General features: G+C 39.0%; 1 long non-coding RNA gene across 1 annotated transcript; it reads left to right on the top strand.

The window, feature by feature from the left end:
* Nucleotides 1-4,489: 4,489 nt before the first annotated feature.
* On the top strand, nucleotides 4,490-8,767 carry LOC122042457. The gene is made up of 3 exons (XR_006129228.1): nucleotides 4,490-5,089; nucleotides 6,289-6,457; nucleotides 8,499-8,767. It is a non-coding gene; the product is annotated as an uncharacterized LOC122042457 (long non-coding RNA).
* Nucleotides 8,768-23,109: the final 14,342 nt, after the last annotated feature.

Here is a 23,109-nt window from a genome sequence, read left to right on the forward strand (position 1 = left end):
GGATATACATTTGCCTCGGACTAACTTTGTTTTGCAGGAAAAAGGAGTTTTCTGGAACAAGGTGGTCCGGGCGCTCGGAGGGGATCCGGGCGCCCGGAAGGGATCCGGGCGCCCGGAAGGCGAATTCCATCCAGCCGAGTCGTCGCCACGTGGAGCATCATGGTTTGTGCAGCTACGTCACATTCCAGGCGCCCGGAAGGGATCCAGGCGCCTGGAACATCATATAAAAGAAGCCCCAGACAAGAGCTTCAGGATCAATCAATTAAGCTGAAAATTCTTCTACTGCTGGTCTTGCTGCTCAATGTTCAGTGCGACGCCAACAAAGCTCCGACACTACGCTCCATTCTTTTCCCTTCTTGTCGGTATTTTGTTTTTAGTTTTCATTAGCATTCACTGTACGATTCTTTTGTAATCATTATTTCGAATTGCTAGTGATTGCCCAACGAAAGTGGTCAAGGACCACGGGCCTTCGAGTAGGAGTCGTCACAGGCTCCGAACGAAGTAAAACAACTGTGTCTATTTTACTTTTCCGCTGCGCTTATACTCTTGTTTTTCGAATCGATATTCACCCCCCCTCTATCGAATCTAACGGTCCTACATTAACAACTTGAATTGAAAGAAGTTTAATCATGTTTAGATGAGGATGAATTATCTTTAATTCTGTTCTTGAAGGCATTAGATGAAGACAAATTGAATTGTAAGTCAAATGATGTACTTAATTGATCTTATTGATGTAAGAATTTAATTGACATCAATTCTAGGATTTATGCACATTTACTAGTTAACCTTGGAAAAATACGACTTGGGACTCCTTACTACACGTGTTTCATTTAGTTTATGTGAGTTTTAATCTTTATTAATTTGATGTGCCTCGTGACATACAAAAAGGCTAACACCAGCGTGCTAAGGCTTAATTTGGAACAATGTATTGCTTATGAATCAGGTTGATTTTGACGTGATTAATTTTTGATGGATTTGCTTATATGCTATATACGGTGATAGGAAAAGGCCCCTAGGTGGCAGTTAAACTGATAAAAGTTAAATAGTTGGTCTGGCAAGATCTCCTTTTCTCGATAGGCCAGACAGAGTCTAGGGGCATAGTTCTCTGGCTTGGCCGGACGTCTACGAAGCCTTACTCCCCTCCATCTCTTAATTGGATAAGATCGGTCGGATAGATCCTCTGGAGCCCACCTCTCCGATTTTGTTGGACATCTACGGGGTTCTGCTCTCTGTCATCTCCCAATCGGCTAAGGTCGACTGGACAAGCTCCAAGGGGCCCATCTCTCCAACTTGCCAGCTATACATGGAGCTCAACGCCCATTTGTAGACACTATCATAGCCCATTCATGCCTCTTGAAGGACTGGACCACCTGTCCGCGACCCATCTCCTGGAGGACAACCCAATAAGCCTTTTGGCCCATGGAAAGTCAGAAGATTATATCCTCTCATAGATAGGCAATACTCACCTCACACCTAAGATGGGACTGCAAGATACGATGAAAGCATGGTGATTAAATAGGTTGTCAAGCGATGATATGATGCATCATTAAATGTGGAGATCACATGAGGCATTATGAAAGGGGTCTCTCTCCGCTAGCACAGGTACACGACTCCACCATTTTCTCTCTCATTATGCCACTATTCTTCCTCTTCCCCATCCTAACTTGATTATTGGAGTAGCTGTGCCAGGGATCCCCTGACTTGTTTATTAACAATTATTCCCCTCCTATTGGTGTTCGCAGGTGTTCCTCAGTGCTCTCCCTGTCGAAATCTTTTTCCAGTCAAATTTTTAGCTAGCTCGCCAGTAGCCCATAGCTCATCGCTTTCAGACGGGATGATTATTGTTGGAGAACATAATATATGACTGAGTGCACGTGGGGCGTCTAGAAGTGTTCTGGGTGTCTCGAGTACTCCGCGTGTACTCAAGCACCCAACATATCATGGTGTGTGTGTGTGAGAGAGAGGATTTAATGCCCTACACACCTTTATCCTGCACACTCCTAGGTAACCCTCATAGGTATGGGCACCCGAAGCCCCTCCTAGGCGACTCGATTTACTTTTGAGAATTGGAGAGTCCTACACACTCCTGGGAAACTCTCACAGGTTCGGGTGCCTCGATTCACTTTTGAGAATCGAGGTGCTTAGGTATATATATATGTGTGTGTGTGTGTGCGCGCGAACGCGCGCGCTCGCGAGCGTGCACATATCAGGGGGTTTTTTTTTTACCTTGCGGGTATGTCATTTAGGGTTTAGGTCTGAATTATAGTTTTAAACAAAAAAAAAGGTGTGCATGGGATATGTAATGTAAGATCCACGACATATCAAACCTCTCTCTCTCGATCATTATATGTGTGTGTGTGTGTGTGTATGTGTGTGTTCTTTGAATGATCAGAAGCACCTCCCAACGTGAGAGGCACCCATGGGCTACACCCATAGGTGTCACCTAGGCTATATATATTACCACCACAGACTAACACAATTGATATTTACAAGTGGTGTTGCCCTAATAGGTTGTGAGGTTGATTCCAGTGTATGTGAAATGCATCGCAGGTCACCTGACCATGTGCAAAGAGTCACTGTGCTAGACGAAACCCCCTGCAATTTATCTCCCTTCTATATCACTTGAGGCAGTCCTGGAAGGGCTTTGGGAAGAGGGTTATACACACACACACACCGACTAATCTTGGGCTGATCGACCCACGAAAGTTTTCCATCAGCTACCAGGGTAAATCAGGAAGTACTTGTAGTGGACAACCCATCAACTCAACATTCTTAGGTTAACCGACCATTAAGAGACATGAATCCATTAATTCACCAAGACTAGTGTTGGTGCAGGGAGCATTAGATAGTCGAACCTGAGTTTTGATAATGATAAAGGGTTCTAACCTAAGTATTATTGGTGATCTAATGAGTTTAAAAGAGTGTGCAGGAAAGTCCTAAGCGATCTTAAGCAAGGTGAAAGTCCTAGCTGAGGCTAGACAAAAGAAGTTCTAGTGAACACTAGGTAGGTGAAAAGTCCTAGTCGCAACTAGGTAATGAAGTCTTGGTCCGTGGGACTGGGCGAAGTCTTGGCAGGTCGAGGACGTTAGGCACATATCCTAGAGTCGAGTACACTAGGTGAAAGTCCTGGAGGTCATGTACACTAAGAGGGAAATCCTAGGATCGAGGAAACTAGGTGAAAGTCCAAAGTATCGGATGTTGAACAAAAATCCAAATGGTTTGGATGATTGACTTGGCCAAAGGCAAATTCTCCTGAGAGGAGTAGGTGAGGATGGAACAGTAGACGTCAGTTTGATATAGGGTTTTCAAGAAATCCGAAAGTTAGAATCGAACAGTCTGGAGACTATCAAATAGTTTATTTTTATATTATTTATTGTGCTAACTTTGTTTTACATGATATTTTTGGTATTTGGACTAACATATCTTATAGGTACTTGAATAAACAAGAAAAGCTCGGGTGAACAGTGCTCGGGCACCTCCTGTGCTGTTAGAGGCGCCTCGGATGCTTTGGTTGAAGACGCCACGCGGAGAGGCATGGAGGTGCCTCAGCGGTGATCGAAGGAGCCTTGGAGTGTTGAAGGCACCTTGGATGGGGTGGAGGTGCTCTTGCGTAAATAAACCTTAGGGATAAGGTTTTCGCTAAGAGAAGACACCCTGGAGCGCATGGAAGGTGCCTTGAAGCATAGAGGTGCCTTGAAGCTCTTGGAAGGCACATTTAGAGGGATAAACAACGCAGTTAGTGCAACTTATCGGAGTCGAAGTGCAGGGGATACTTTTTACAACTACTTGCACCTCGAACACTGCTGGAGATGCCCTCAACGCTTTATTAATGAACTGTTCGAGCACAGAACATCACACACCAATTAACGATTTCTCTCTTGCGCGCTACTCCAAAGACAAATCTATAAAGCCATAACACTGCTCCGACGACCAAAAGCTCGCAAATTCAACTCTTTAGTCATTGGTATAATTTTCATTTATAGCACTTAAACTATTATTTCATTGTACTTGTATTTATCTTTGTAATTATCCGTATTATTAGTGAATTGTCCATCAAAAATAATCGTTGATTGTGGGACTTGGAGTAACAGTCGTCGCAGGCTTTGAACCAAATAAATCTAACTTGTGTCAATTATCTTTTATTTCAACTGCATTTATTTTGTGTTTTCCAAAAAATATGAAAAGCTACGAGCACTATTCATACCCCCCTCAAGCGTATCGATCCTACAACTAGGACTCGATCTTTAGATGCTTGATAAATTGAGAAGGTGTTCTATTATTGCACTATTGACCTGAGACATTAGATCAATACACTACAAAAATAGGAACATTAGGACTAAAAATTTAGTTGCAATCGGCAAAGCAATTGTAAAAATAGAACCAAGAATCGATCATAGATAATCAGATAGTGTGTAAAGGTCGCATACAAGATTAATAAAACAGGACATGGTCAAGATTAAATCTCTATTTTCCTCTCCTCTCAACTGGACGTATGGAACAGAATCCTCACGCATCACGATTCAATCTCTTGGACGCACCCCTTCTTCCTCTTTGCCTCACCACAAATGGTTGGCGACCTCCTCATCCTCGCCATAGCCACCGGCCAGAGTCAAGCTCCACCATCCTCTATTCCTCTCCCGGTTGGGAGAGGAACCCTTCTCCTCTTTTCCCCCAATCAACGCTCAACAGGGTGAGGATGCGAGTCATCCGGATCAAGGACGTCATCTCCACTCATCACTAGAGCAGCCACCTTCTTCTTCTCCTGATTGGGAGAAGTTCTAGCCGAACACCCACTTCATTTCCTTCCTCTCCCGATTGGGAGAGGAGGTAAATTTCTCGCCACCACAGCCACCTCTCTCAATTGGGAGAGAAGACGAGGGATCTCGAATCTGAGGTCTCTCCCATCTCCCTTGGAATCTCGCAATCGGCCATCCACTTCAGCCTTCTCCACCTTTCCTCTTCGGATTGGAAGAGGAGGGTTCTACAGCCATGATCTTGCAGCATACACCCAATTGGGAGTCTTTTCGTGGTCATCTCCAAATTTCCGGATCACAGGCCTTCTCTACAAGCTTATCAATCCTTCAAGTTGGTAATTATTATCTTGTGTTGGTTGTTCAAATGGGGTGTTAAGTTTCTTTTGTGCTAGATATTCCAATTGCTTGTTGAATTGTTTTGGCTTAATCTCCCATGCTTTAGTTGTGTGCACTTAGTTTAATTTTAATCAGGCTTTCAAGTTGTTTGACAAAATGTTTCTTCCAACAGTTAGTTTTAGTTGATGGAAGCTAGGAGAAAGTCAGTAAAATTCCTTTTGTTCAAAGAACATGGAAGCAAGATACTCTCATGTAGAAACTCGTTATCAAGGTTCCATACAAAACAAATCAAATTTTATCTCTAAAACAATGTTATGATGAAAACATTTTTGTTCATAATTGTCTGTAGCAATATTTTGTTTGAATTCCAAGAGCATTTTGGCCATTTTGTTCTTTAAGGCGTGATAGGAAATTTTAAAAATGATGGTCTTGTTTGGATGTTTTTTATCACAGGGGAGGGAGGGATCTTGTTTGAGCATTTTCCCTGATAGTTAACAGTTAAAGTGAATCCTCGAGTCTAATAGTTATAGCAAAAAAAAATGTAACAGTAAGTCTTAGTTAATGTATAATAAGTGATAGATTAAAGCTCTTCTGTGACTTTTCACATATATTTTTAGGAATGAGCTGTTATTTCTCTTCCTTTGAGTTATTTATATCTTGTTTAATCAATGTCATTATATTTACATATGTTAACTTATTATTTTTATCTCAATATAATAAATAAAATGTAAAAGAAGTATTTTAAATAAATAATCTTTTATTATGGTAATATATTGTTATACCCTTCCTCTGTTGAATATTATATTTTTATTATCTATTTTATTTATTATTAAGATATGTATGTTGGATTCTGATATTGAGTTGTGTTATATATTACTTTCTAAATAGTTTCTTTGTTACAATCTGTGGCTATATCTTAATACTCCAATCGGCATGATATTGAAATAAATATTGTATTCAACTAACTTAACCCATTATTTGAAATTTGTCTTCTATTTCAAATCAAGTTGTTCTTGAAAGTGAGGCTAGAATAATTCCTCTAATCAATGAGAAGAAAAAAGTTTTCAATAATTTGTTGACAGCCAAAGGTATATAAAATATCCATGATATCAGTTCCATTGAATGCATACCCATTGTTTTTAGATTTGACAATCTTTTGTTGTAATCCTCTTATGTTTTGAGGTTTTTATCATTTCAGGAAATGTTAAAGTACTATGGTATAAGGCCACCTTTCGAAGATGAAGGCCTTTATATAATTGAGCTTCCAGATGAATTCACAATTTGAGTAAACACCAGTGATGATTCTCTTTCTAATCCTAAGAAGGATTATGAATTTGATCGAATATATGGCCCTCGTGTTAGGCAAGGTAAAACAATATTATTATTCTAGACATTTACTAAGTTCCAACTTCTTCTAATTGTTAACAATTTTGAACCTGCATGAACAACTGGTTGTATGGGTTGTGGTTTCATTTGTTTTTTTTTTTCATATGCTAAATATAAAACTTTTAAGGGCAAATTTTTGTTGGTGCAATATCCCCTGGGTCAAGGTTGACTAGGTTGACTAAGCTTGAGTTGCTCAACCTTGAGTCTTGATTTGGGTTTCGATGTTTGACAATATATGGAGATTGCAAGTGCAATCGTCCGTTTGGGAAAATTGTTGGAACAATTCCCCATTGGTCAATGTTTGACCAAGTTGACAAGAAGAAAAGTCAAGGAGGTTAAGGTTAACCAAATATTTGACTGAAAAAGTCCTAATTAGAGGTTAGATAAGGATAAGTCCAATGTGAATGTTGACAAAAGAGGGAAATCTAAGTGGGCCAGTGTTGATCGGACACTTGGTGTTGAATGTCCTGGTGAGTGAAGCCAGGTGAAAGACCCAGTGAGTGAAGCCAGGTGAAAGACCTAGTGAATGAAGCTAGGCAGATGAAAAATCCTAGTGAGTGAAGCTAGGTGAAAGATCCGATGAGTGAAGTCGGGTAGATGGAAAGTCCTGGTAAGTGAAGCCAAGTAGTTGGAAAGTCCTAGCGAGTGAAGCTAGGTAATTGAGAAAATTCTAGGGAGTAAAGCCAGGTGAAAAGCCCTAGTGAGTAAAATCAGGCATGAGGAAAATCTAAATGGGTCAAGGAAGACAACACTTGGTGATCAGAAGTCCAACGAGAAGTTGGCAAAGAAAAAGTCTAGATGGGTCAAAGGTTGACCGAACACTTGGCGGTCGTAAGTCCAATAGGGAGTTGGCATGGAGCTAGGAAGTTCATATGTAGCAACCTTCCAAAGGTCATAACTTTTGACTCAGATATCGAAATGAGGTTATCTCATATGAGAAACGAAGCTCGTTTCGAGCTCTATACATTTTTCTATTTGCCAATCAATTGCCCAATCGATTGGGGGGGGGGGGGGGTTTAATCGATTAGCTAATCGTTTGGTTTACAAAAAAGGGGACAAAAATGTCTTGATCGATTGGGTAATCGATCAAAATCTTCCCCAATCGATTGACCAATCAATTGGGAGAGTTTAGGAGCGAGCAGTGAGGTTCTGAATCGATTGGGTGATCGATTGAAATTGTCAATCGATTAGGTGATCGATTGAGAGAGTTTCTTTACGACGAACAATGAGTTTCCCAATAGATTGGTTATTCGATTAGGAGAAGATTTCTTTGAAGCACAGTGAGAGCATGGAGGTGCTCTAAATCGATCGGTCGATAGATTCAAGTCTCCCCAATCAATTGGTCAATCGATTGAGATATGACCGTTGCGCAAGTTGCGAGGTTTGAATGGTTGAGATCCCTGGGATCTAACGTGGAAATCGATTGGGAGCAGATACAATCGATTGGGAGCCCAAAAAGTGCAGATATAAAGGCGACGATGAGTTCAAACGCCGAATCTCTCTTCTCCATCTTCTCCGCCCATTCTTGGAAGTCTTGGGAGGAAAAGTACTGCTGCATTTCCCATCTTCAAGAGACATTCAAAACAAGAAAAGCTCAAGGATTCAAGGTTCAAAGTGTCAAGTCATTTTCGATTTGTATTTACATTTTGTTTCCTTGTTTCAAGTTGCATTTTCTTGTTTTTGAGTTGTAGAGGTTTCTTCACCTCCGGTTGTTCCGAGAAGGAGTTGTTTTCATAGTCGTGAGTGTGTTCGACGTGAATCCTTGGATTAGTTACCTCATCTTGAGGTAGATACCAAGTAAATCCTACTTGTTAGCATTGAGAGCTTGCTTTGAGTTTATCCGTTGCAAAATCAATATCGACGAAGCGAGTTAGCGAGCGAGACGAGTTATTCACCCCTGACTCCAAAATGTCCCAACAATTTTAGCTAATTTTGATTCCCTCTTCATCTTATTTTATCGTGTATGTAAGCGACATTTTCATGACTTCTCATCACTTTATCTTGTTATATGCACATTTCCAGGGGAATTCTTTTACAATGTTTAACGATTTTTGCATTCAGCTTTGGATGAATATAATGTTTCTATATTTGTATATGGCCAAAGTGAAGACCACACAATGATTTCCTCCTTTGATTGGATCCTCCTGATATCATTACTTCTCTCCTTTAGTTATATGCATTGAATATGCTAGTAAAGGTTGGATAAGACTTGTTATTAAAGGTTGTATTATTTTGAGGATTGAAGAATGTTTTGTGTTGAAGGTAGATTGTGGAGAAAAATATATATGAGATATATTAATATTTTAGAATGAAATATGAATATTATATGTTATTTTAGTAATGCAATATGTTAAAAAATGTGAATTGAAATGTGAATATCATGAATTAATTTAATTTGATATTGCATTCAATTTTGGAAATATGATAAATGTACAAGTAAAGCATGGTGTAGGATTATTTTTTAATTAGTTTAAATTCATTATTAGAAATTATTTTAAATAGCTGTTAATGATATACGATCATTTTTAAACTGTTTCTTTAAAACATATTCACAAGCCCTCAGGGCGTAGCGCAGACGGTGGGCGCATGATATCTCTGACGTAATAGTCAGAGGTCGATTTTTAGAAACTGACGACTTGGGGTTTATCCCGTCATGCGCCTATGGCCTGTGTACCTATATAAATTTTTTTCCATATCCGTGGGGTCGATACTAAGGGGGCCGCTAAGATAATGAATCTATCTTTTTTTTAAACATATTCACAAGCTGTTGGTAATCACTTCTAATGATAAACAATCAGAAAAACGTAATAATCATGTCTAAAGGTATACATCAGACATGATTAAATGGTTTAAACCCCCTGTTAATTTTACTACTTCTATTGTCCTCAGCACTGACCAACATCTCCAACGGTTTTGTATTTTCTGTTTTTGCTTGTTTGATAGAGCAAACTTAAAGAAATTTATTTACCTAGTTATTAACACTTAAAGTATCTTTAATTCAATAAATTTAAAAAAAAATCCTTTAGCATGCAAATTAATAAATTAAAATGGAAAATAAAATAAAACGGATGCAAAGCCCTAAAATTATTTAAAAATTATTGTATTTTACTAAACTGAAGTTTTAATATAATTCATTTCACATATCCAACTTTTATAATTTTAAAAATACATATTACATTCCCATTATACTTCTCCCTTCTTCTTTTCATGCTCCAATTTTTATTCCACCTATTTAAAATTTACTATTCTCGATTTATATTATAATTCAGATCGCATAGGCACATTAAAAAAAATTTATAGTATAAATCGAGAATTATAAATTTTTAACTTATAAAAATTTAATAACATTTATCATAAACTCATTATAAAATACAAGATAATGATACTAACTAATACTATCAATGAAGTTTGAAAAATATCAAATGTTTAAATTTTTGAATGATATAGGTCTAATTAATTTCAGAATTTGACTGTCTAAATTGAGAATTTTTTTTTTTTGACCGTTATGAAAATTTAAATGTAGGAAAAAAAAACATTTAAATGTGGAAAACAAAGGAGAGGTATAATAGGAATACGATATATATTTTTAGAATTATGAAAGTCGGATATGTGAAATGTGTAATACTCAAACTTTCTCACACCCTTAGTAAAAGGCGATAGAAATTAAAACCAATCAAGGATAACAAATGTATATATGTTCCTGATATCGACATACTCGATCGTGTGTAATAATTAGATGGTAGTCATCGTGAACTCTGTTTAGCACTTTCTGAAAATAAATTTTAGAAGTACTAAAGTCTTGAAAATTCAAATTAACTCGCTCGTGCGAAGGAAACAGACATATTTGCACAAATTAAATTATCAACCATTTAAATTATAAATTTAAAAATATTACTCGTATATCTTTGTGTGTATATATATATTATTGAAGATATTGAGAAAATTATATAAAATCAATTTAAACTTATTTATTGAAATAACTTGAGCGGATAATCTCAGGTTGTCAGTGAAGCTAGTTCTGCCAAGGTTTCGTTGGTTCAAGTTACGGAGTTGATGCAATGTGTAGCAGAATCGGGAGTCAATCACCGAATCGGGAAGACAATTCACTGACTAAGATACTAAGACATGCGTCCAATACAGTTTATTTGAAACAGATTTGTCCCACCTCTAACTGTGCTTCGAGATTCTCTCGAGTCGTCTGTTTCCTAGGATACAATGGCAAAACCACACACGCAACCAAACACTGGTTGTTCATGACGAATTGAGAATATACCCAAGTATTATTACGAGTAGTTTAGCCGAATGGATGCATGATTGAAAGAAAAAAAATCAGGGAACAAAGGTGGAGGAATTCTTTTGCTTTTGCTTTTTCTCCTGCTACTCTCTATCCTTTGCTCAAGATCCAACCTCCTTATATAAGAGTCCTCACATTGTCTGCAATGAATGACCAAATTATGGTAATTTAATGTTGGGTTTAATGTCGTCAGTAATGCCGAGACATTACAAAGTCACCATTAATAAGTTTAATGTCGTCATTAATATTGAGATGTTACGGAATCGTCATTAATTTCATATTAATGTTTTTCTTACACTCTTGAGCAAGTAGCTAAAAGAGATTCAGGTGACAAAATGTTGGTTTATTCACTTTGGGCAAATCTTGCTTTGACCAGTCCGACATTCAACGTGCACAGGTTGTGCTCGCACACGAGTTGACCTTAGTTTAGTACAATCCAGACCTTGGATTTGTACCCACCCCTGTGCACTTATGCGTGAGAGAGTCTCTCCCCATGTATATGTTTACAACATCAATGCATGTATCATAATTTAAATCAACCAAGAGACTTCTAATGTGAGACTAACAACCCATAAATAATAGAGTCTCTTCATTTCCACCTCTTTATTTCATTCACATTTCCAACAATCCCCCACATGAATGAAATACAGGGTATGTGATAACATTCAGTAGTTGAGTCAAGTATAGGATAGGTAGGTTTTACCCTTTGAACCTTCCCTTGTGAAGATCTGTTTGCATAATGGATGGCAGTAGACATGACGTCCTTGAACTGTTCTGCTATCTGTGTAAGCATTGACAAATCTCACTCAAGACTCTCCCTGATATAACTCAATTCTCATGAGTGTGTTTATTCTTGACCGTGAACATGCCTGGTTTTGTGAGAAGCTATAAGAATTGTGTCTCCAATCATCTTCGAAGCGACCTCACTTCTTTCTCACATAGGTGATCCTTCGAGAGTAGTTATCCACTCTTCTTAATCATTAAAAGTCCATCGGCTTACTTTGGTTCGATCACTATTTTATTGTGTTATCCCCACAGTGTGTCTAGTCAGTATAAATTAATTGTCCCTTTGAACTTAGTTCTTGAGATCTCCAGTTAGCATAGGTTGGGTGTCCTCTGCACGGATCGCTGTCAACGACATCAAACCCATTCCTTGTGATGAGTGTTGGAACCCCAAGGTTGTTTTGGTGTGATCAACAAGTTAAGTTAGGTCCTGTGTATATTTAACCTTGTGTCTAAGTATGCAGGAGCTTAGTTGCACAGGTACTCGAGCGGAAGACGCAGCTATCGAGAAGGACGACACGCTGTGCGTCCGAGGGACGAGGTGCTGCGGAAGAGTACACCGGCGGACGAGAAGGAAGCGCGCGGTGGTTCCGAGGGACGAAAGCCAGAGCGGAAGATTGCTCGGGGAGCAAGAGACGCAGCTAGCGAGAAGGTCGATGACCGAGGGACGAAGACTGTGGATGAGTACGCTGGCGGACGAGAAGGAAACATGCGGCAATTCCTTCGGGCGGAGAAGCCTCTTACACCGGTGAAAGCACAAAAACAGAAGCTAAACTAGAACAATGAACGCACAAGTGTTTGGAATGCTAATTACTGAGTTGATTTGAAGCTTCTGGACCAAGGCTATATTTATAGCCTTGGTCGGGGCGCCTGGAAGGGTTCCGGGCGCCCTGGGGGGGATAAAACTTTATCCCCCAACGTCTAGAACGCGAAAGATGCGTTCTGGTCAAATTTCATGTTCCGGGCGCCCCGGACTGTTCCGGGCGCCCCGGACAGTTCCGGGCGCCCCGGAGCAAAAAGTCAACTCTGGTTGACTTTTGTGTCCGGGACCTCTGCTCCGTTTCAGTCCCGCCTCGGTCCGGGTCTTCCGCTTCGGATCCGCTTACTTGGGTGATTTCTGCCATCCGGAATAGGGCTCACCCGAACCCAACTTCCGGTCTTCTCGAGCGTGCTTCCCTCCGGCTTCTCGTCCCTCGGAATTGCCGCATGTTTCCTTCTCGTCCGCCAGCGTACTCATCCGCAGTCTTCGTCCCTCGGTCGTCGACCTTCTCACTAGCTGCGTCTCTTGCTCCCCGAGCATTCTTCCGCTCTGGCTTTCGTCCCTCGGAACCACCGCGCGCTTCCTTCTCGTCCGCCGGTGTACTCTTCCGCAGCGCCTCGTCCCTCGGACGCACAGCGTGCCGTCCTTCTAGGTAGCTGCGTCTTCCGCTCGAGTACCTGTGCTCCTAAGCTCCTGCATACTTAGACACAAGGTTAAATACACACAGGACCTAACTTAACTTGTTGATCACACCAAAACAACCTTGGAGTTCCAACAATCTCCCCCTTTTTGGTGTGATCAACCCAAGTTAAGCTAGGGTAAAAATAGACATTTAATAAAATTAAATACATTAACTTAATTTGCAATTTAAGTGCAAAAAGATAGAAAAATTAAATCTATCTACCTACCTCCCCCTAGACTTATACTTTCCCTTTCTCCCCCTTTGATCACAAAAAATGGGGTTCCAAGAAAAATAATCTAAGGGTTAAAGACTTAAAAAAAATATTTCTAAGTAATTTAAGCTGAGATTTCTTGTTTTAAAAAGATTCTTAACAAAAAAGAATGATTTTTGAGAATATTTTAGAAAAATTCTAAGTAAGTAAATTTGAAATAAAATATTTTGAATAACCTTTTTCAAGAACTAATTAATTCTTGTATTAATGCTTCATTAGTAAGTTAATTAAACATTTATTTTAATATTTTGACTTCCAGGTCGTGGCGAGGCACTAGGCCTTCTTGGTTATTGGAGCAACAACCACTTCCTTAGACAAAGCCTCAAGAAGTCAACAGGATCGGTAGATACAACTCCGCAAAGGAACTTTGGGAGAAGTTTCTTGAGCTGCACGAAGGGACGTCCGAAGCCAAGCTCGCTAGACGAGATCTGCTTCGCAATCAGCTCACCAGCCTGTGATTTGGGGAAGACGAGACAGTCGCACATCTGCACTCCAGAATAAAAGAAATCATCACCGGACTCACGAATCTGGGAGAAAAGGTAAGTAACCGAGATTCCCTCAGGTACACCTTAAATTCATTTCCAAGAAATTTAAAATGGGCATCACTAGTAGATGCTTTTTACATTTCTAAGGACTTAGAAAAATTTTCATTAGAAGAATTTTTTTCAACATTTGAAGTCCATGAGTCAAGATGTGCAGGAATAAAGGAGCCCAAGAACAATGTCGCCCTCAAAGCTTCGAGAGACGAACCTGAGTCAGAATCCTCTCTCGACGACGAGGAAATGGTAATGATGGTAAGAAGATTTAAGAAACTTTTGAAAATCACTTAAATCTCTTAGTGCCTCCCGTGCCGTCCTTCTCGCTAGCCGCGTCTTCCGCTCATACTCTAATTTCATTAATTAGAGTATAAACGCAGCGGAAAAGTAAAATAGACACAAATGTTTTTTACTTCGTTCGGAGCCTGTGACGACTCCTACTCGAAGGCCCGTGGTCCTTGACCACTTTCGTTGGGCAATCACTAACAAGTCGAAATATGATTACAGAATGAATACAGGAAATGCTAGTGAAAATAAAGCAATACCGACAAGGAAATTAAATAAAAACCGAAGGAGCACTTTGTCGAAGCGTTGTTGGTGTCACACTAAACGTCGAGCAGCAAGACCAGCAGTAGAAGATTTCTCAGATTAATTATTGATGAAACTCCTACCTGGGGCTTCTTTTATATGCTGTTCCGGGCGCCTGGATCCCTTCCGGGCGTCTGGAATGCGACGTAGCTGCACAAACCGTGATGCTCCACGTGGCGATGACTCGGCTGGATATAATTTGCCTTCCGGGCGCCCGGTTCCCCTCCGGGCGCCCGGTTCCCCTCCGGGCGCCCGGACCACCTTGTTCCAGAAATCTCCATTTTCCTGCAAAACAAAGTTAGTCCGAGGCAATATATATCCTGCAAAACAGATTATTAGAACATTTATGATAGTATGAATTAGCATAAGTTAGTATGACTTAGATTCCGTCTTTCCGAGACCGGAATCTAGTCACGATCTCGACTTAGAGATCCGAAATTGATCTAAGACGGATCGACGCCTAATGTTCCCTTCCCGGGAACGCGTCCTCGCAGTCACTCCCCTCCAGTGACTTACCTCACTTACCTGCCAGACGTCCGGTCAGCCCTTCGACCCATCTGGACTTCTTGCCAGCTATCCGGTCAGCCCGTCGACCTAGCTGGACTTCTCGCTAGCTATCCGGTTAGCCCGTCGACCTAGCTAGACTTCTCGCTAGCTATCCGGTCAGCCCGTCGACCTAGCTAGACTTCTCGCCAAGTGTCCGGTCAGCCCGTCGACCCGCTTGGACTTCTCGCCAGCTATCCGGTCAGCCCGTCGACCTAGCTGGACTTATCCTGCACACTCGATCAGAGTGTTAGATAACGACGAACCTAACTTAACCTGATTTGTCATTCATCAAAACCTGAGTTAGACCGTTAGTGCTAACCGCACCAACAATCTCCCCCTTTTTGATGGAATGACAACCTGGTTAAGTTAGTAATAAATATATGCAAAAATCAAGCATGATTTTCGAGGTTTTTAAGTTAGTTTTTTTCAAGTTTGCATTTAGTTGCTCTAACTTAACCACCTAACCCTCCCCCTTTGGCATTCATCAAAAAGAACAAGGATACACTGTAACACAGTTGATCTTGAAAAATATCTGAGTTTGGTTCAAAAATTCAAGAAAAAATCCAAGTAAAAAAAATTTTTAAATCAGGTTTTTCAACTTTTCAAAAAAAATTTTGGTTTAAGTAACATTTACTTTACTTTTCACTTTTTCAAAACAAAGCAAAAATTAAGTGAGATTAAATAAATTTTTAAGGCTAATTTGATAAAAGCTAAATTTGTAAAGTTTAATAGTCAACTTTTTAAATCAGGTTTGAAAATTAGGTGGAATTAATCTTCCAAGTTTTTCAAATACTTAGTTAAGTTTAACTTTTTGTAAACATAAAACATTTTTCAAACACACAAATTTTAGTTAACTCTCCCCCTGAACTTGATACTTAAATTTAATCAGCTGTCTAACCAGTTAGGTACTAACTGACTATTAGAAGATAGTAGCTTTCACTTGGTTAGTCAGATTAAGTTGACTTGACTGATCAACTTAATCTGATTAATATCTGAGTTGTATTTATCGTCCAGACTTATGCTGATGCACTGAAATAAGCATCTTAAGTCCAGACAATTGGCCTATGCATCTCACCCCTTTCTATGTTTGTCAAACATAAGCAAGGTAAACCTAAGGTGTTGGTGAGATGCTCAAAAACTAGACCTATGGGTACATGCTTTCTAAGGATTCAAAACTAGTCTAAGGCCAAAACTGTTTTTGAAATCTAACAATGGAAAGTTTTGAAAACAAACAAGTTTAGCTTATAAGTTAAAAAAAATTATTTTAAAAGTAGTTTTTTTTTTAAAAAAAATCCTAGTCTATTAGGCACATCCCTAATTGTCGCCGTAAGTTGCTAAATTCACTTTCAGGGAGTGGTTTTGTAAAAATGTCAGCTAAATTTGATTTGGACTCAATGTATTTGAGTTCAATATCACCTTTAGTAACATGATCCCTGATGAAGTGGTGCCTAATTTCAATATGTTTAGTTCTTGAATGATGCACAAGATTCTTGGTTAAGTTAATTGAACTTATATTGTCAATTAATACTTTTACATTTGTGATATTTAAGTTGAAATCTTTTAGAGTATGCATCATCCATAATAATTGTGCAACACATTCGCCTATAGCTATGTATTCTGACTCAGTTGTAGATAGAGCAACACACTATTGCTTTCTACTAAACCAGCTAACAAGTGATGAACCTAATAATTGGCATCCACCACTTGTGCTTTTGCGGTCTAATTTGCATCCAGCATAATCTGAGTCAGAATACCCTATTAGTTCAAAATTATTTGTCCTAGGATACCAGATTCCTACATTTGTTGTTCCTTTAAGATATCTAAAAATTCTTTTGACTTGTGTCAAATGGGATTCCTTAGCACAGGTTTGGTATCTAGCACACATACTAACTGCAAATAAAATATCAGGTCGGCTTGCAGTTAAGTACAGTAGGCTACCTATTGCACTTCTATAATGTTTTAAATCAATTGGTTTTCCATTTGGGTCACTGTCTAAGATTGTGTTTACTGCCATAGGTGTCTTTATTTCTTTTGTATTTTCCATTCCGAATTTTTTAAGTAATTCTTTGGTGTATTTATGTTGATAAATATAATTTCCTTCATTTGTTTGTTTGATTTGTAATCCTAAGAAATAGGTTAATTTTCCCACTAAGCTCATTTCAAATTCTTTTTCCATTAGATTAATAAATTCTCTTAAAAATTCTGAATTTGTTGAGCCGAATATTATATCATCTACATATATTTTTGCAATAAATATGTCTGTATTTAATGATTTAACAAACAAGGTTGGGTCAATTTGACCTTGTTTGAATCCATTAGATGTTAAGTAAGATGTTAGCCTCTCATACCATGCCCTGGGTGCTTGTTTAAGTCCATATAGTGCTTTCTTTAATTTAAAAACATAATTAGGATGTTCTAAACTTTCAAACCCAGGAGGCTGACCTACATAAACTTCTTCTTTAATTAGTCCATTAAGAAAGGCAGACTTAACATCCATTTGGTATAGTTTGAATCCCTTATGAGCTGCATAACTTAATAACATTCTGATGGATTCTAATCTGGCTACTGGGGCATATGTTTCATCATAGTCAAGTCCTTCAACTTGACTAAATCCTTTGGCAACCAACCAAACTCTAAGTCATGAAGAAGAGGAACAACATCAAGAGAGTCAACCCCCTAGAACAATAAGGGTCAACCCAAATCATCCAATTGATCAAATAATCGGTGACCCAGACTTAAGAGTTCAAACCAGATCATCTTTTCGAAACCTAAGTCAAATTTCATTAATTTCAAAAATTGAACCCAAAACTGTGGATGAATCCTTACTAGACCCAGATTGGATTATAGCTACCTGATTTTCTTAGTGCGATCATCTTTAAGTGATCATCTTTTTAGTGCGATCACTTTCTTGGATTAACAACCTCCCCGGTTGTAACCAAGTCAAACACGGTGCCTCGTTTCTTTCTTGTATTTCTGCTTAGCTGATTTTATACAAGTGTTAGTTTAAGAGTTCGAGAAGGGTTGTTTTTGTTTTTTTTTACAGGGCTATTCAAACCCCCCTTCTAGCCGGCCCAACGGTCCTACAATGAGTTTACAACCAAATCTTCATTTAACCCTTTGGTTAGCGGATCTGTTAAGTTATCCTTTGACTTTACATGGTCAACAGTGATAACTCTCATTGAGAGTAGTTACCTAATAGTATTATGTCTATGACGTATATGCCTATACTTACCATTATACAGATGACTTTGTGCCCAACCAATTGCTGATAGACTATTGCAATATATGCAAATTGTCGACACAGATTTTGACCATCTCAGAATATCTACTAAGAATTAACATAGTCATTCAGTCTCTTTACCACATTTATCAAGAGCTATAAACTCAGATTCCATCGTGGATTTGGTTATTATTATTTGCGTAGAAGATTTCCAGGAAATGGCTGCACCTCCCAGAGTGAATACATATCTACTCGTAGACTTAGAGTTTTTTATATTAGATATCTAACTAGCATCATTGTATCCTTCGATCATAGCAGGATATCTCATATAATACAGTCCATATTCATGAGTATACCTCAAGTACCTCAGTAATCTTATTGTCCCTTTCCAATGCTCAACACTGAGATCACTCGTGTATTTACTCAGTTTACTTACTACGTAAACCAAGTCTAGTCATGTACAACTCATCAAGTACATCAGACTTCCAATTACTCGAGAGTACTCTATCTGAGAGATACTTTCACCTTGATTTTTTGATAGATGTTGACTCGTATTTATTGGTATTTGTACCAATACAGTATCGCCCTTGGTGAATTTCTCTAAAATCTTGTCCACATAATGGGACTAACTTGTAGGATTGATGATGTGCTAGAGGGAAGGGGAGGGGGGGGGGGAGGTGAATAATACTCATGGCGTTTTCACTTTTCGGAAAACACAAAGTAAACACAACAGAAGATAGAGAAACTCGAGAAGAATTGCTAACACTTTTGGTTACTTGGTTTGGAGCCTTTGGCGTCTCCTACTCCAAGGCTCACGATCATTGATCACTTTCGTTGGACAATTCACTATCAGTTTGGAAAGCTTTACAAAAGAACAATACAAGTATGAAGCTTTACAAATCTAAAATATAACTTGTTACCGACAACTTGGTGAAATCAATCTTCTGGCTTGATCGTAGTTGGAGCAGCATTTAGACGTTTTCGGAGTGCCCAGTTGTTCGTTCTTGATCTCAAAAAAGTGTTTTTCGAAGTTGTCAGTCGACCCTCCTTTTATAATCGAGGCAGACCGATCCAGGTGTTCGGTCGACCGGACCCTCTGAACCTGCTCAACTTCTCGACCACATGCTTCTGCTCAGATAAGGGTCTCCATTTGGTTGGCTGATCCCACCATTCGGTCGATTGATCCCTAGCTCATATGGTCCGATCAACTCAGCTTGACCATGCCGATGCTTATCCACTGTTCGATCGACTGAACCCCAGGTTCGGTCGACCAATCCCTTAGTCAAACCCGATCAGTTCGCTAGAAATCTAATCCTTCTGTTTGAGTGTTTGGTCGACCGAACCGGAAGTTCGGTCGACCGATCAAGGTCGAATCTAACCCTACAAAAAGTGTTAGTCTCATACAAAACAAAGTTATATAAATAGTAAATAAAACAATATGAAAGAATAACTTTTGACACCTCCGGACTATCTGGTTCTGAATTTCGGATTTCCTCCAGAAACCCTAGGTCGAACCGACACCTACTGTTCCCTTAACAGGGAACGCATCCTCACCTACACCTCTTAAGAGAAGTTACCTATTACTAGATCGGTCCTCCAGATCCACTAGATTTTTTCTCAGCACCCGAGACTTCAGGTCTTCATGTTGGACATCTGCTCCACATCTATCCAGACTTTCACATGGTTTGCAACCACCAGGATTTTCACCTAGAGTCCCTGACTATAGGATTTCACCCAAAGTTTACGACCCGCCAAAACTTTCCATCTAGGGTTATCACCCCCTAGGACTTAAGGTTACCATCTCTTAGGGGTTTCCACCTGCCTAACTGTAGCTAGGACTTTTATTTAAGAACACTTATGACTTTTCCTTCAAGCTCATTCAACCTTGTTAGACAACAAGTAACCTTAACTTTGGACCCTTTTTCATAATCAAAACTTAGGTTCAATCGTCTGGTATTCCCTGCATCAACAATCTCTCCCTTTTTGATTATGGAAACCTGATTCAAAGTTAAGTAAAATATAACAGTAATATAAAGAACTTAAGCATGAGCATAAGTGAAACAATTAAAAGAACTTATGCATAAGCAAAATTAATTTGACAAAATTTCCCTTATGCTCCCCCTTAATTAAAAGTTATATGTTTAACTTAACTTTATCTTTCTAACATTTAACTTTCTCTCCCCTTTGACATAATCAAAAAGATACTAAGTTAGAGAGAAAAAAAAAGTCACATCTTAATTTTTTGCAAAATTTTAATTTGAAGCTCCCTTTGAATTACTTTAAACAAATATAGCCTAATACTTAGCTTTTGAAAGATTAATAAGTTTAACAAAGTACTTAGTTTTAGAAAAATTTTCTTAAAAAAAAATTTAGCTAAATACTTACCTTTTGAAAAACTTGGATAAATTTAAGTTTTGAAAATTTCTTAGCTTTTAAAAAAAATTCCTTGTAAACATATTTAACTAAGAAAATGATTTCAAGTACTTAAAAATAATTTATCAAATACTTAGCTTTTTCAAAACTTAGTTAAGTATTTATCTTTTTGAAAAGATTTTCTCAAAAAGTTTAATTAAAGACTTAGCTTTTGAAAGATTTTCAAAAAATTTAACGAAAGACTTAGCTTTTGAAAGATTTTCAAAAATTTAATTAAAGACTTAGCTTTTGAAAGATTAAAAAAAAAATGAAAGACTTAGCTTTTGAAAGACTTAACAAAAGTGATCTAGTTTTGCAGAGGTTGGACTTAGCTAACTTTTTTGACAAATAAGAAATCAAGTTATGCGATCTAGTTAAAGAGATACTTACATTGGTTTGGGAATCTTCTGACTCGAATATGAATCCGTGGCTTTGCTTAGACTCAGATTTTGATTCTGTCTCAGACTTAGATTCAACGACTTATTCTCGGGCTGGAAGTGCGAGGAAACTCGTTTGTTCGAGGTCTTCATCAGAGTCTTCCGATGAAGACTCATCCCAAGTTGCTTGTAGCGTCTTCTTTCTTTGTTGCTTCTTTGTTTCCTTCTGATTTGGACAGTTAGCTTTGATGTGACCCTTCTTATTGCAGCCATAGCAGGTGACTTCAACCTTCGTTTTGGAGCTTGGGCTTGGTTGCGTCATCTTTAACTAGATTACTTTCTTGATTTCCTATTTTGTGAAGCCCTTCTTCTTCTTGTACAATTTTCGTACAAGGTTGAAGAGTTCAGCGGTGATCTCGTCGTCATCCTCTGAGTCTAACTCTTCTTCAAGCTCGGGTTCAGTTCGACGCTTGACTTTTGGTTCCTTAGTTTTGTTTGTACTTGCAACAAGAGCAATACTTTTCTCAACTAAAGGTGTATTAGTCTGCTCATGTAATTCAAATTTTGAGAACAATTCATCTAGTCTAATTGAGGAGAGGTCCTTAGATACTTTATAAGCATCTACCATTGATGCCCACAAGATGTTCCTAGGAAATATATTTAGTTCATACTTGATGACATCACGATTCTCCACCTTCTGACCAATTGCGTGGAGGCCGTTGAGAAGGTCTTGGATGCATTCGTGTAGTTGACTAGCCGATTCACCATCCTACATTTTTATGTTATACAATTTATTTAAAATTAAATCTCTTTTACTTACCTTTGTATCAGAGATCCCTTTGTGCAACTCGATTAGCTTCTCCCACAAGTCTTTAGCGCTTGAGAAGGGGCCTACTTGGTTTAGTTCCTCTTTTGTTAAGCCACATTGGAGAGTGCATGTCGCTTTGGCATCAGCCTTGATCTTCTTCATCAGACTTGTATCCCAGCTCTCACATGATACTGGTTTTCCGGTGCTGTCGAGTGGAAGTGTGAGGCCGGTTTGGATGATCATCCACATCTCAACTTGCGTTTTGAGTTGGTACTCCATTCGGCCCTTCTAGTAGCCAAAATCCTCGCTAGAGAAAAGTGGCGGGCGGGTTGTGCTGTAGCCTCTTGGTGGGCCATTGTTAAGGAGAAATCTCGCACACAAAAAAAGAAAAATGTTCCAAGACTTGGTCTTGGATTAGTAGTACGAGAGAGAGAGAGAGAGAGAGGGAGAGAAAATAGTAAAACTCGAGTGGTGTTTGTACTGACTTTGAGAAGCGAAAAAAAACTTGATCGATAAATTTGATCGAAGAGCGGCAACTTTACTGATTCCGATCGACTTCGAAAAAATTGAAAATACCACGAAAAGAAAAAAAAAATTGCTTGAATGGTGGTTTCACCGATTTGAAGCAGACCCGCTCTAATACCAATTGCAGGATAGATGATGTGCTAGAGAGGGGAGGGGGGTGAATAGCACTCGTGGCTTTTTCACTTTTAGAAAAACACAAAGTAAACACAACGAAAGATAGAGAGAAACACAAGAACAATAGCTAACACTTTTTGTTACTTGGTTTTAGAGCCTTTAGCGACTCTTACTCCAAGATACGCGATCATTGATCACTTTTGTTGGACAATTCACTATCAGTTTGGAAAGATTTACAAAAGGACAATACAAGTATAAAACTTTACAAATCTGAAATATAACTTATTCCCGACAACTTGGTGAAATCAATCTGCTGGCTTGATCGTCATTGGAGCAGTGTTTAGATGTTTCTGGAGTGCACGTAGTTGTTCATTCTTGATCTCAGAAAAGTGTTGTTTGAAGCTGCTGGTCAACCTCCTTTTATAGTCGAGGTAAACCTAATCTAGATCCACTGATATCGGGATCAGTCTTTGACTCGACTATGATCGGTCAACCAATCCAGGTGTTCGGTCGATCAACCCCTCTGAACCTGCCTAGCTTCTCGTACCCATGCTTCTGCTCGGATAAGGGTCTTCGTTCGGTCGACTGATCCCATCGTTCGATCAATCGATCCCCAGCTCATCTGGTCTGATCAACTCAGCTTGACCACGCTAATGCTTATCCACTGTTCGATTGACTAAACCCCAGCTATGATCAATTGATCCCTTGGTTGAACCC

The sequence above is a fragment of the Zingiber officinale genome, chromosome 2A (genome assembly GCF_018446385.1).
Source record: "Zingiber officinale cultivar Zhangliang chromosome 2A, Zo_v1.1, whole genome shotgun sequence".
Lineage (NCBI taxonomy): Eukaryota > Viridiplantae > Streptophyta > Magnoliopsida > Zingiberales > Zingiberaceae > Zingiber > Zingiber officinale.